A 14,314-nucleotide genomic window follows, 5' to 3' on the forward strand; every position below is an offset into this window, starting at 1 on the left:
TGATGTCCCAGCGGTGCCGTCTGAAGCGCCGCAGGGAGCCCAGAGCGGACGAGGAGGGCCCCAAGACGGTTTGATGACTTTGTTTGTTCCCTCGTGGGCGAGGAACTCTGTAGTGGGGGGGTAGTGTAACAATTCTGTGTTTTAGTTCTGCTGGGGTTCATATGGTTATTTGTATTTGTTATAAGTTGCATTGTGATCCTTTCTGTTAGAGTGTTATGGGCTTTCCCTGTCTGACTCTGCTGGCTCCCACTCTCATGTGATAGGCCTGTCATGTGGGCAGGGGATCGGTGGAGCGGGAGTACCAGGACCGGAAGTGGGGGAGAGTTCAGGGGGAGTTAGCAATGAAGCTAACAGTTGAGTGTGCCCGTTTGTTAGAGGCGTGAGCTGCAGCCTCAGGAGTAGCAGCTTGTACCTATTTCTAATAAACCCTGTTTGGCGGGACTACATCTCCGGTGTTGGCGTCATTGCAATATTAAATTATAGAGAGAGATCTGGAGATGGACAGATGATAAATATTAGTGATGGTAAAATGCTTGTTTTTATTATTATATTTCCAGCTCAGGCAAGAGAGCAGAGCAGTGTTAAAGCCCTGGCAAACATCACTGCAGCTCAAATGAAAGCTCTGAAGAATGAAAGAGAATGTTAAAAATTGTTATTGAACACATCATGATATTACAGGGCACCCTCATGCTACAATTGCCAAGGCTTGCATTCTCAATTGTATTAAAATGTCCCTTTCAACATATCAGTGACTCAGAAACAAAAATCAGGAAGATGGGGATTCCTGTGGACAAAGAACAGACTAATATGTCTGAACTTATTTTTTAAAAGCCAACCAATTTTTTGAATGTGGTCATTGGCCAGCTTTCAGGATGTTTTTATATTTCGCCGGTCATGGTGCAATTAGCTAATAATCCGAGAGAGCTCTGGGGCCTCATGCATAAAAGAGCGCGCAGTTTTCACACTAAAACTTGGCGTACGGAAAAATTTAGAAAAGTGCGGAGCACAAAAAAAGAAAAAAAATCGGATGCAAAAAGCCGTGCGCACGCACGTGGACGCGCAAACAGCGCAGCTGCTGGTCAGCCCTGTCGGCACCCATAAATAAATATGTAAATTAGTATAAATACCCGGAAGTCTGCCACCACGTGACGACGTCCTTGGCAACGTCCTTGTTTTAAGCAGTATAAGTATTTATAATAATAATAATTATTATATATTTTATTTAAAAGATGTTGTGAGGGCACATAATGTCACCTCACAAAAATAAAAACCTACATGAAAAAATTTAAAAAATTCCAAATTAAGATCGTGCAAATGCCTATTTGAACAGCAGCGCGTTCAGCCGGGATTTAAAGACAGACAGCGTGTCAGAGAGTCCTTTGAGTGGGGAAAGTGGACGTTTATTCTAAATAGTAGAATCATGTGCATGAGTTGTACATTTACAGAATAAACAGGCTTTATGTTCATAAGGCGCATTCACTTGAAAATACTGAAAGATGACTGCAGCTGGACCGGTGTCGGTACCGCACGGCTCCTTCTTTAAGTTTTGTTCAGAGATCCAGGATGATCAGTCTGAGCAATCTAAACGCTCATAAACCATCATCAACATTTCCCAGCAGATCAATATGATCTCTGATCAATCGCTCCTTCTGAATCCTTCCATTGGCGATGTTCTCCATCAGAGCCAAAGCGCTCCACAATTACGCGACTCACCTGTTGATTAGTCAAACCATCCATCCATCCATCCATCCATCCATCTTCTTCCGCTTATCCGAGGTCGGGTCGCGGGGGTAGCAGCTTCAGAAGGGAGGCCCAGACTTCCCTCTCCCCAGCCACTTCTTCTAGCTCCTCCGGGGGAATCCCGAGGCGTTCCCAGGCCAGCCGAGAGACATAGTCCCTCCAGCGTGTCCTGGGTCTTCCCCGGGGCCTCCTCCCGGTGGGACGTGCCCGGAACACCTCACCAGGGAGGCGTCCAGGAGGCATCCTGACCAGATGCCCGAGCCACCTCAACTGGCTCCTCTCGATGTGAAGGAGCAGCGGCTCTACTCTGAGTCCCTCCCGGATGACTGAGCTTCTCACCCTATCTCTAAGGGAGAGCCCAGCCACCCTACGGAGAAAACCCATTTCGGCCGCTTGTATCCGCGATCTCGTTCTTTCGGTCATGACCCAAAGCTCATGACCATAGATGAGGGTGGGAACGTAGATCGACCGGTAAATCGAGAGCTTCGCTTTTTGGCTCAGCTCTCTCTTCACCACGACGGACCGGTACAGCGCCCGCTTGACAGCAGACGCTGCGCCAATCCGCCTGTCGATCTCCCGCTCCCTTCTTCCCCCATTCGTGAACAAGATCCCGAGATACTTAAACTCCTCCACTTGGGGCAGGACATCCCCCCTGACCCGGAGAAGGCACTCTACCCTTTTCCGGCTCAAGACCATGGCCTCGGATTTGGAGGCCATGGTTAGTCATGATTAGTCAAACCTGTTGATTATTTTTAATCAGCAGGTTTGAGTTAATCTGCTGATCCAACCCTGTTTTCTTCTTCTAGGGAGAATAAAATGACCCCGCAGATGCATTCCATGTGTGTGCGTGTTAGCTTATTGTCTAAGGATAAATGCGGTTCAGTTTCATCGTTTACTGTTAAACAATAAAATATTAAAATCATGAAAACCATCGGGTTTGGTGCTTCTTGGTCTAAATAACACAGAATGTAGTCAGATTATTTAGGTGAGTTTTGACGCTTTGTAGTTTGATATAAACATAAACATAAAAAGTTCGCGTGACTGCCGCACATTTTCAGGCCAGCGAAAGAGTGCGCGTATATTTACGCAAACTTTGACTCAAAGTAAATTTTTATACATGCCGACTTGTGTGTAAAATATGGCGCCGCACACTTTATGCATGAGGCTCCAGATGTTTCATATTTGACTTTTGAGGGTAATCCTTGTCACGAGATACAAAACCTGCATAATATTATAAAGACACACCCTGTATAAATGAAGCACCTTTCCTTATCTACAAGTTTTCAATTTTGATGAATTATATAGTGGGGAAAAATACACATTTTAGAAATATAGCAATGTAAATATTTGAATGTAAATCTTTCATTGCATTGACATTTAAAAAAATAGATCATTTTTTCCACACAGCTAAAACGAAAGAACTGGAGGTGCAGAAGAAAGAGTTGTACAAACTGAAACAACAGCACCAAGGTACTTCCTGACTTCACAAACCAGAAAAAATTCTACTGTCTTTCATGCTGATTTTGGATAAATGTAAAAGGAATTATATAATTAATCTAATAATCATACATTGATAGCTATTCTTTTGCTTTGTATGATTTCAGCTCATGCAGAGGGACTGCTCAGAGTTCAAACCAGGGCAAACAGCACTGAAAAGCAGGTGGAGGCTCTGAGGAGAGAAGGAGAAGGTTTGTGAATTCAGAAATAAACTCCCCACTGCAACAATCACATTTATTAAAAAGTTTACATTTGTTAGAAATAAAGACTGCATTGCTGTTGTAAAAAATCTGGCAAAATATAACATTTTGGATTTGTCTTTTTTATTCAAAAAGAATCAGTGTGCACTGAATAAATTCATAATGGATCCTAAGTCTTACTTTCTGTCTCACAGTGAAACAAGTGGCTTTCTCAGCTTCCTTGTTGACCTCTGGTTCAGGAACATTTGGTCCATTCAACACACCTTCGGTCTTCAGACATGTTGTTTCAAACATCGGAAATGCCTACAACTCAAATACAGGTACCTAATTTTACATTATATTAATTATTATTATTAATAATAATTATTATTATTATCATTATTATTATTGTTGTTGTTATTATTATTATTATTTTGGATTTCAGGTTTTTTCACAGCTCCAGTCAAAGGAGCCTACCACTTTGAGTTCTATATCTATGGAGCTGGACATGCTTCATATCCTGCAGCTGCTGTGTTGACCAGGAACGAAGAGCATATTTTTATTGCATATGAACATCAGTCTTCTCTTGCTACTATATGCTGCTAATGGTGTCACATTGCTGTTAGAGGTTGGAGATGTTATATTTTTGCGTCAGTGGCGAAACTCATGGATTTTTGATAACCAAAATCGTCACAATATCTTCAGTGGTCATCTGCTTTTCACCATGTGAGCAGCAAGCAGTGCTGACTTTCACCATCAACTCTACAACATATCAGAACTGACACGGAGCTACAGTGGTGTGAAAAAGTATTTGCTCTCTTCTTGATGTCCTATTATTTTGCACGTTTTTATACTTCAGTGATTCATAACATCAAATCAAATGAACTAAACACAAAATGCAGTTTTGAAATGAGGATGTTTATTCTTAAGGCAGAAAATAATCCAAGCCCACCTAGTCCTGTGTGACAAAGCGATTGGCCTGATTACTGCCACACCTGTTCTCAATTAAAACATCACATAAGAGCTGCCTGGAAAAGCAAAGTACACCAATGGTTCCTCAAAAAGTGGACATCATGCTGAGATCCAACAAAATTCAGGCAAAAATTAGAAAAAAAACTTACTGAGCTCTGTCAGCCTGGAAATGGTTACAAAGCTCAAGGATTTATGATAACCAAAATCATCATGATACCATCAGTGATCGCCCTGAGAGCAAGAAACAGTCCAGATTAGTATCAGTTATATTATCACATAAATACACATTTCTTTATTTCATTTCAGAAACTTTCAGAAGTTTAATTTCCTTGCATGTAAAAACTAAGCAGGTCAAGCAAAATGCCATTAAACTGTGTATTTATTTTACTTAAATCTGACTAAGACAAGAAAATAAGAAAGATAAATATATATGATGATATAATGACCCACATTTAAAACATATATACTGTATATGTTTTAACAAGACATTAAAATATTTTTCTTTAAATGTGTGAACCCAATTGCCCCCCTACATGACGGACGTCAACACAAAGTAATTATTAGACTGAGCAAAAATCTTATTTCTGTAGCTTTAAATCAATTCAAGAGTGAGTTATTGGCTATTTTGTCTTTGCAGGTCTTATTGTTTTGACAGTTTCACTCAATATTCTATGAGCATTTGGATGAATAATTGAATAAAAATGTTCTATATAAATAAAGTTTCTTGGATTGAATCATCACTCAATGATCTGAACTTACATTTTTAACATTTTAATAAAAAAAGATTGTCATATTAGTTAAATATTTACGTCTCAGTAACACACACACGCTGAGACCTTTGTGTGCCATGATCAATGTAGCGTCTGAACACACAAAACACATTCAGTTTAAAGAAGAAGTTCATCTATGGATCCCAGAGGAAAGAAGAGACAATACGGCCATGACCCAAACAACACGTCAACGTGGAACATGTGAATGTCACCATATGTTTACGTTGGAAAATATGTGTATAAAACGAGACGCTGTCCATAGATCGGGAGGGACTTTATTGGCTTTGTCCCTCTGACCAGTCTCTGAATTTTGGACTTACATTAATATCAAAATTTGGGGATTACTTAATATGTATATGTATTTGGATTGTTTAACAAATTTACTTAGGCGTATTATAGACATACTTCAACTCCCTCTTTGCTTATGGGAATAAAACACAAATGAAGATTAAAAATTTGCCAACATTTCTGTTTGTTCTTTTGTTTGTGTGATCAATCATTAACAGCTTTACTTTGTCAGCAGTGATAATAAACCTGGATCTATCTCTATATTCTCTTTCTTGAACTTTATGAGTTGACCCACATTTCAGTGATGATAGTAATCAAATTTTTATTTGTTCTTTTGTATAATAAATCATTAACAGCTTTTCTTTCTCAGCAATAAACTTGGATCTATGTCTTCTTTTAGTGAGAATGAAATTACCCCGCAGATGCAAATAAAAACTGTCAATCTTTGTTGACAGCTGATCTTGAACTTTGTGTTGGGCCCACATTTCATTGATGTCAGTAATCTGGTTATTTTGTCACTAAATGTTTAGTGAGAAAAAGTTCAGTAAACTGAACAAAGTTTATCATGTTCAACAGATAAAGTTTTCATTCTAACTACAGTGTTACTTCTAATTGTCCAAAACTTGAGATTCAAATTGGTAAACTTCAATGCTAATCAATTTCAGTCCATTTCGCTAAGTTTGAAACACTGTTGAGTCAAATGAAATGTTTTCAAAATACCATATTTTAATTACCGGTACTTCAATTAATGGTTTTAATATATTATTGTCAAACTAAACTTAATATTTAACTATTAAAATCCCTGTTTTAATCCCCAGCCTCCTGAAATATACACTTGCAAAGGGTTAATAGTTTGAGTCATGCAGAACTGATCTGACCGTTTCCATAGCAACGTTCAGAAGCAAGACATTCCCCCAGAACTACAGTGAGCTCATTGTAGCTATGACGACATCTATGACATAGCTCTATGTTATAGATCTATGTCATAGATCTATGTCATAGATCAAAGAATATCTGAGGTTATGAATGCTTCCATCTCATAACATCAGGTATTTTACAAGCAACACAAGAAGAACGAAGAGATCGTGAAGAAAGGAGGAGACGATTGCTCAGGTGTGGAAAAGATAAACCTTGTTGCAACGCAGTTTGAATGCCTCTAGAAGGTACGACGATAAAAGGAATCCCAATAACAGCCCTACTTAGTGATTATAAGTTACAAGAAGAACAGCAGATCCCAGAAGACTCCATAAGGACATAAAGGACAAAAAGGACATAAAAAGAAAAAGAAAAAAATCAGAAAGAATAAAAGAAAAATATAGAATATCTATAACATTTTATACGAAATCCCTGTCAGCCAGACCTCACTGTACGAATATTTTACAGGTTGCGTTGTTTTTCGGTCTTCCTCCTCCAGAGGTGGTGGAGGTAACCACCACCTCTGGTAGCTATGACGACATCTATGACATAGCTCTATGTTATAGATCTATGTCATAGATCTATGTCATAGATCAAAGAATATCTGAGGTTATGAATGCTTCCATCTCATAACATCAGGTATTTTACAAGCAACACAAGAAGAACGAAGAGATCGTGAAGAAAGGAGGAGACGATTGCTCAGGTGTGAAACAGATAAACCTTGTTGCAACGCAGTTTGAATGCCTCTAGAAGGTACGACGATAAAAGGAATCCCAATAACAGCCCTACTTAGTGATTATAAGTTACAAGAAGAACAGCAGATCCCAGAAGACTCCATAAGGACATAAAGGACAAAAAGGACATAAAAAGAAAAAGAAAAAAATCAGAAAGAATAAAAGAAAAATATAGAATATCTATAACATTTTATACGAAATCCCTGTCAGCCAGACCTCACTGTACGAATATTTTACAGGTTGCGTTGTTTTTCGGTCTTCCTCCTCCAGAGGTGGTGGAGGTAACCACCACCTCTGGTAGCTATGACGACATCTATGACATAGCTCTATGTTATAGATCTATGTCATAGATCTATGTCATAGATCAAAGAATATCTGAGGTTATGAATGCTTCCATCTCATAACATCAGGTATTTTACAAGCAACACAAGAAGAACGAAGAGATCGTGAAGAAAGGAGGAGACGATTGCTCAGGTGTGGAAAAGATAAACCTTGTTGCAACGCAGTTTGAATGCCTCTAGAAGGTACGACGATAAAAGGAATCCCAATAACAGCCCTACTTAGTGATTATAAGTTACAAGAAGAACAGCAGATCCCAGAAGACTCCATAAGGACATAAAGGACAAAAAGGACATAAAAGAAAAAGAAAAAAATCAGAAAGAATAAAAGAAAAATATAGAATATCTATAACATTTTATACGAAATCCCTGTCAGCCAGACCTCACTGTACGAATATTTTACAGGTTGCGTTGTTTTTCGGTCTTCCTCCTCCAGAGGTGGTGGAGGTAACCACCACCTCTGGTAGCTATGACGACATCTATGACATAGCTCTATGTTATAGATCTATGTCATAGATCTATGTCATAGATCAAAGAATATCTGAGGTTATGAATGCTTCCATCTCATAACATCAGGTATTTTACAAGCAACACAAGAAGAACGAAGAGATCGTGAAGAAAGGAGGAGACGATTGCTCAGGTGTGGAAAAGATAAACCTTGTTGCAACGCAGTTTGAATGCCTCTAGAAGGTACGACGATAAAAGGAATCCCAATAACAGCCCTACTTAGTGATTATAAGTTACAAGAAGAACAGCAGATCCCAGAAGACTCCATAAGGACATAAAGGACAAAAAGGACATAAAAAGAAAAAGAAAAAAATCAGAAAGAATAAAAGAAAAATATAGAATATCTATAACATTTTATACGAAATCCCTGTCAGCCAGACCTCACTGTACGAATATTTTACAGGTTGCGTTGTTTTTCGGTCTTCCTCCTCCAGAGGTGGTGGAGGTAACCACCACCTCTGGTAGCTATGACGACATCTATGACATAGCTCTATGTTATAGATCTATGTCATAGATCTATGTCATAGATCAAAGAATATCTGAGGTTATGAATGCTTCCATCTCATAACATCAGGTATTTTACAAGCAACACAAGAAGAACGAAGAGATCGTGAAGAAAGGAGGAGACGATTGCTCAGGTGTGAAACAGATAAACCTTGTTGCAACGCAGTTTGAATGCCTCTAGAAGGTACGACGATAAAAGGAATCCCAATAACAGCCCTACTTAGTGATTATAAGTTACAAGAAGAACAGCAGATCCCAGAAGACTCCATAAGGACATAAAGGACAAAAAGGACATAAAAAGAAAAAGAAAAAAATCAGAAAGAATAAAAGAAAAATATAGAATATCTATAACATTTTATACGAAATCCCTGTCAGCCAGACCTCACTGTACGAATATTTTACAGGTTGCGTTGTTTTTCGGTCTTCCTCCTCCAGAGGTGGTGGAGGTAACCACCACCTCTGGTAGCTATGACGACATCTATGACATAGCTCTATGTTATAGATCTATGTCATAGATCTATGTCATAGATCAAAGAATATCTGAGGTTATGAATGCTTCCATCTCATAACATCAGGTATTTTACAAGCAACACAAGAAGAACGAAGAGATCGTGAAGAAAGGAGGAGACGATTGCTCAGGTGTGGAAAAGATAAACCTTGTTTGCAACGCAGTTTGAATGCCTCTAGAAGGTACGACGATAAAAGGAATCCCAATAACAGCCCTACTTAGTGATTATAAGTTACAAGAAGAACAGCAGATCCCAGAAGACTCCATAAGGACATAAAGGACAAAAAGGACATAAAAGAAAAAGAAAAAAATCAGAAAGAATAAAAGAAAAATATAGAATATCTATAACATTTTATACGAAATCCCTGTCAGCCAGACCTCACTGTACGAATATTTTACAGGTTGCGTTGTTTTTCGGTCTTCCTCCTCCAGAGGTGGTGGAGGTAACCACCACCTCTGGTAGCTATGACGACATCTATGACATAGCTCTATGTTATAGATCTATGTCATAGATCTATGTCATAGATCAAAGAATATCTGAGGTTATGAATGCTTCCATCTCATAACATCAGGTATTTTACAAGCAACACAAGAAGAACGAAGAGATCGTGAAGAAAGGAGGAGACGATTGCTCAGGTGTGAAACAGATAAACCTTGTTGCAACGCAGTTTGAATGCCTCTAGAAGGTACGACGATAAAAGGAATCCCAATAACAGCCCTACTTAGTGATTATAAGTTACAAGAAGAACAGCAGATCCCAGAAGACTCCATAAGGACATAAAGGACAAAAAGGACATAAAAGAAAAAGAAAAAAATCAGAAAGAATAAAAGAAAAATATAGAATATCTATAACATTTTATACGAAATCCCTGTCAGCCAGACCTCACTGTACGAATATTTTACAGGTTGCGTTGTTTTTCGGTCTTCCTCCTCCAGAGGTGGTGGAGGTAACCACCACCTCTGGTAGCTATGACGACATCTATGACATAGCTCTATGTTATAGATCTATGTCATAGATCTATGTCATAGATCAAAGAATATCTGAGGTTATGAATGCTTCCATCTCATAACATCAGGTATTTTACAAGCAACACAAGAAGAACGAAGAGATCGTGAAGAAAGGAGGAGACGATTGCTCAGGTGTGGAAAAGATAAACCTTGTTGCAACGCAGTTTGAATGCCTCTAGAAGGTACGACGATAAAAGGAATCCCAATAACAGCCCTACTTAGTGATTATAAGTTACAAGAAGAACAGCAGATCCCAGAAGACTCCATAAGGACATAAAGGACAAAAAGGACATAAAAAGAAAAAGAAAAAAATCAGAAAGAATAAAAGAAAAATATAGAATATCTATAACATTTTATACGAAATCCCTGTCAGCCAGACCTCACTGTACGAATATTTTACAGGTTGCGTTGTTTTTCGGTCTTCCTCCTCCAGAGGTGGTGGAGGTAACCACCACCTCTGGTAGCTATGACGACATCTATGACATAGCTCTATGTTATAGATCTATGTCATAGATCTATGTCATAGATCAAAGAATATCTGAGGTTATGAATGCTTCCATCTCATAACATCAGGTATTTTACAAGCAACACAAGAAGAACGAAGAGATCGTGAAGAAAGGAGGAGACGATTGCTCAGGTGTGAAACAGATAAACCTTGTTGCAACGCAGTTTGAATGCCTCTAGAAGGTACGACGATAAAAGGAATCCCAATAACAGCCCTACTTAGTGATTATAAGTTACAAGAAGAACAGCAGATCCCAGAAGACTCCATAAGGACATAAAGGACAAAAGGACATAAAAAGAAAAAGAAAAAAATCAGAAAGAATAAAAGAAAAATATAGAATATCTATAACATTTTATACGAAATCCCTGTCAGCCAGACCTCACTGTACGAATATTTTACAGGTTGCGTTGTTTTTCGGTCTTCCTCCTCCAGAGGTGGTGGAGGTAACCACCACCTCTGGTAGCTATGACGACATCTATGACATAGCTCTATGTTATAGATCTATGTCATAGATCTATGTCATAGATCAAAGAATATCTGAGGTTATGAATGCTTCCATCTCATAACATCAGGTATTTTACAAGCAACACAAGAAGAACGAAGAGATCGTGAAGAAAGGAGGAGACGATTGCTCAGGTGTGAAACAGATAAACCTTGTTGCAACGCAGTTTGAATGCCTCTAGAAGGTACGACGATAAAAGGAATCCCAATAACAGCCCTACTTAGTGATTATAAGTTACAAGAAGAACAGCAGATCCCAGAAGACTCCATAAGGACATAAAGGACAAAAAGGACATAAAAAGAAAAAGAAAAAAATCAGAAAGAATAAAAGAAAAATATAGAATATCTATAACATTTTATACGAAATCCCTGTCAGCCAGACCTCACTGTACGAATATTTTACAGGTTGCGTTGTTTTTCGGTCTTCCTCCTCCAGAGGTGGTGGAGGTAACCACCACCTCTGGTAGCTATGACGACATCTATGACATAGCTCTATGTTATAGATCTATGTCATAGATCTATGTCATAGATCAAAGAATATCTGAGGTTATGAATGCTTCCATCTCATAACATCAGGTATTTTACAAGCAACACAAGAAGAACGAAGAGATCGTGAAGAAAGGAGGAGACGATTGCTCAGGTGTGAAACAGATAAACCTTGTTGCAACGCAGTTTGAATGCCTCTAGAAGGTACGACGATAAAAGGAATCCCAATAACAGCCCTACTTAGTGATTATAAGTTACAAGAAGAACAGCAGATCCCAGAAGACTCCATAAGGACATAAAGGACAAAAAGGACATAAAAAGAAAAAGAAAAAAATCAGAAAGAATAAAGAAAAATATAGAATATCTATAACATTTTATACGAAATCCCTGTCAGCCAGACCTCACTGTACGAATATTTTACAGGTTGCGTTGTTTTTCGGTCTTCCTCCTCCAGAGGTGGTGGAGGTAACCACCACCTCTGGTAGCTATGACGACATCTATGACATAGCTCTATGTTATAGATCTATGTCATAGATCTATGTCATAGATCAAAGAATATCTGAGGTTATGAATGCTTCCATCTCATAACATCAGGTATTTTACAAGCAACACAAGAAGAACGAAGAGATCGTGAAGAAAGGAGGAGACGATTGCTCAGGTGTGGAAAAGATAAACCTTGTTGCAACGCAGTTTGAATGCCTCTAGAAGGTACGACGATAAAAGGAATCCCAATAACAGCCCTACTTAGTGATTATAAGTTACAAGAAGAACAGCAGATCCCAGAAGACTCCATAAGGACATAAAGGACAAAAAGGACATAAAAGAAAAAGAAAAAAATCAGAAAGAATAAAAGAAAAATATAGAATATCTATAACATTTTATACGAAATCCCTGTCAGCCAGACCTCACTGTACGAATATTTTACAGGTTGCGTTGTTTTTCGGTCTTCCTCCTCCAGAGGTGGTGGAGGTAACCACCACCTCTGGTAGCTATGACGACATCTATGACATAGCTCTATGTTATAGATCTATGTCATAGATCTATGTCATAGATCAAAGAATATCTGAGGTTATGAATGCTTCCATCTCATAACATCAGGTATTTTACAAGCAACACAAGAAGAACGAAGAGATCGTGAAGAAAGGAGGAGACGATTGCTCAGGTGTGAAACAGATAAACCTTGTTGCAACGCAGTTTGAATGCCTCTAGAAGGTACGACGATAAAAGGAATCCCAATAACAGCCCTACTTAGTGATTATAAGTTACAAGAAGAACAGCAGATCCCAGAAGACTCCATAAGGACATAAAGGACAAAAAGGACATAAAAAGAAAAAGAAAAAAATCAGAAAGAATAAAAGAAAAATATAGAATATCTATAACATTTTATACGAAATCCCTGTCAGCCAGACCTCACTGTACGAATATTTTACAGGTTGCGTTGTTTTTCGGTCTTCCTCCTCCAGAGGTGGTGGAGGTAACCACCACCTCTGGTAGCTATGACGACATCTATGACATAGCTCTATGTTATAGATCTATGTCATAGATCTATGTCATAGATCAAAGAATATCTGAGGTTATGAATGCTTCCATCTCATAACATCAGGTATTTTACAAGCAACACAAGAAGAACGAAGAGATCGTGAAGAAAGGAGGAGACGATTGCTCAGGTGTGAAACAGATAAACCTTGTTGCAACGCAGTTTGAATGCCTCTAGAAGGTACGACGATAAAAGGAATCCCAATAACAGCCCTACTTAGTGATTATAAGTTACAAGAAGAACAGCAGATCCCAGAAGACTCCATAAGGACATAAAGGACAAAAAGGACATAAAAAGAAAAAGAAAAAAATCAGAAAGAATAAAAGAAAAATATAGAATATCTATAACATTTTATACGAAATCCCTGTCAGCCAGACCTCACTGTACGAATATTTTACAGGTTGCGTTGTTTTTCGGTCTTCCTCCTCCAGAGGTGGTGGAGGTAACCACCACCTCTGGTAGCTATGACGACATCTATGACATAGCTCTATGTTATAGATCTATGTCATAGATCTATGTCATAGATCAAAGAATATCTGAGGTTATGAATGCTTCCATCTCATAACATCAGGTATTTTACAAGCAACACAAGAAGAACGAAGAGATCGTGAAGAAAGGAGGAGACGATTGCTCAGGTGTGAAACAGATAAACCTTGTTGCAACGCAGTTTGAATGCCTCTAGAAGGTACGACGATAAAAGGAATCCCAATAACAGCCCTACTTAGTGATTATAAGTTACAAGAAGAACAGCAGATCCCAGAAGACTCCATAAGGACATAAAGGACAAAAAGGACATAAAAAGAAAAAGAAAAAAATCAGAAAGAATAAAAGAAAAATATAGAATATCTATAACATTTTATACGAAATCCCTGTCAGCCAGACCTCACTGTACGAATATTTTACAGGTTGCGTTGTTTTTCGGTCTTCCTCCTCCAGAGGTGGTGGAGGTAACCACCACCTCTGGTAGCTATGACGACATCTATGACATAGCTCTATGTTATAGATCTATGTCATAGATCTATGTCATAGATCAAAGAATATCTGAGGTTATGAATGCTTCCATCTCATAACATCAGGTATTTTACAAGCAACACAAGAAGAACGAAGAGATCGTGAAGAAAGGAGGAGACGATTGCTCAGGTGTGGAAAAGATAAACCTTGTTGCAACGCAGTTTGAATGCCTCTAGAAGGTACGACGATAAAAGGAATCCCAATAACAGCCCTACTTAGTGATTATAAGTTACAAGAAGAACAGCAGATCCCAGAAGACTCCATAAGGACATAAAGGACAAAAAGGACATAAAAAGAAAAAGAAAAAAATCAGA

Source organism: Xiphophorus hellerii, chromosome 1, assembly GCF_003331165.1.
Source record: "Xiphophorus hellerii strain 12219 chromosome 1, Xiphophorus_hellerii-4.1, whole genome shotgun sequence".
Taxonomy (NCBI): domain Eukaryota; kingdom Metazoa; phylum Chordata; class Actinopteri; order Cyprinodontiformes; family Poeciliidae; genus Xiphophorus; species Xiphophorus hellerii.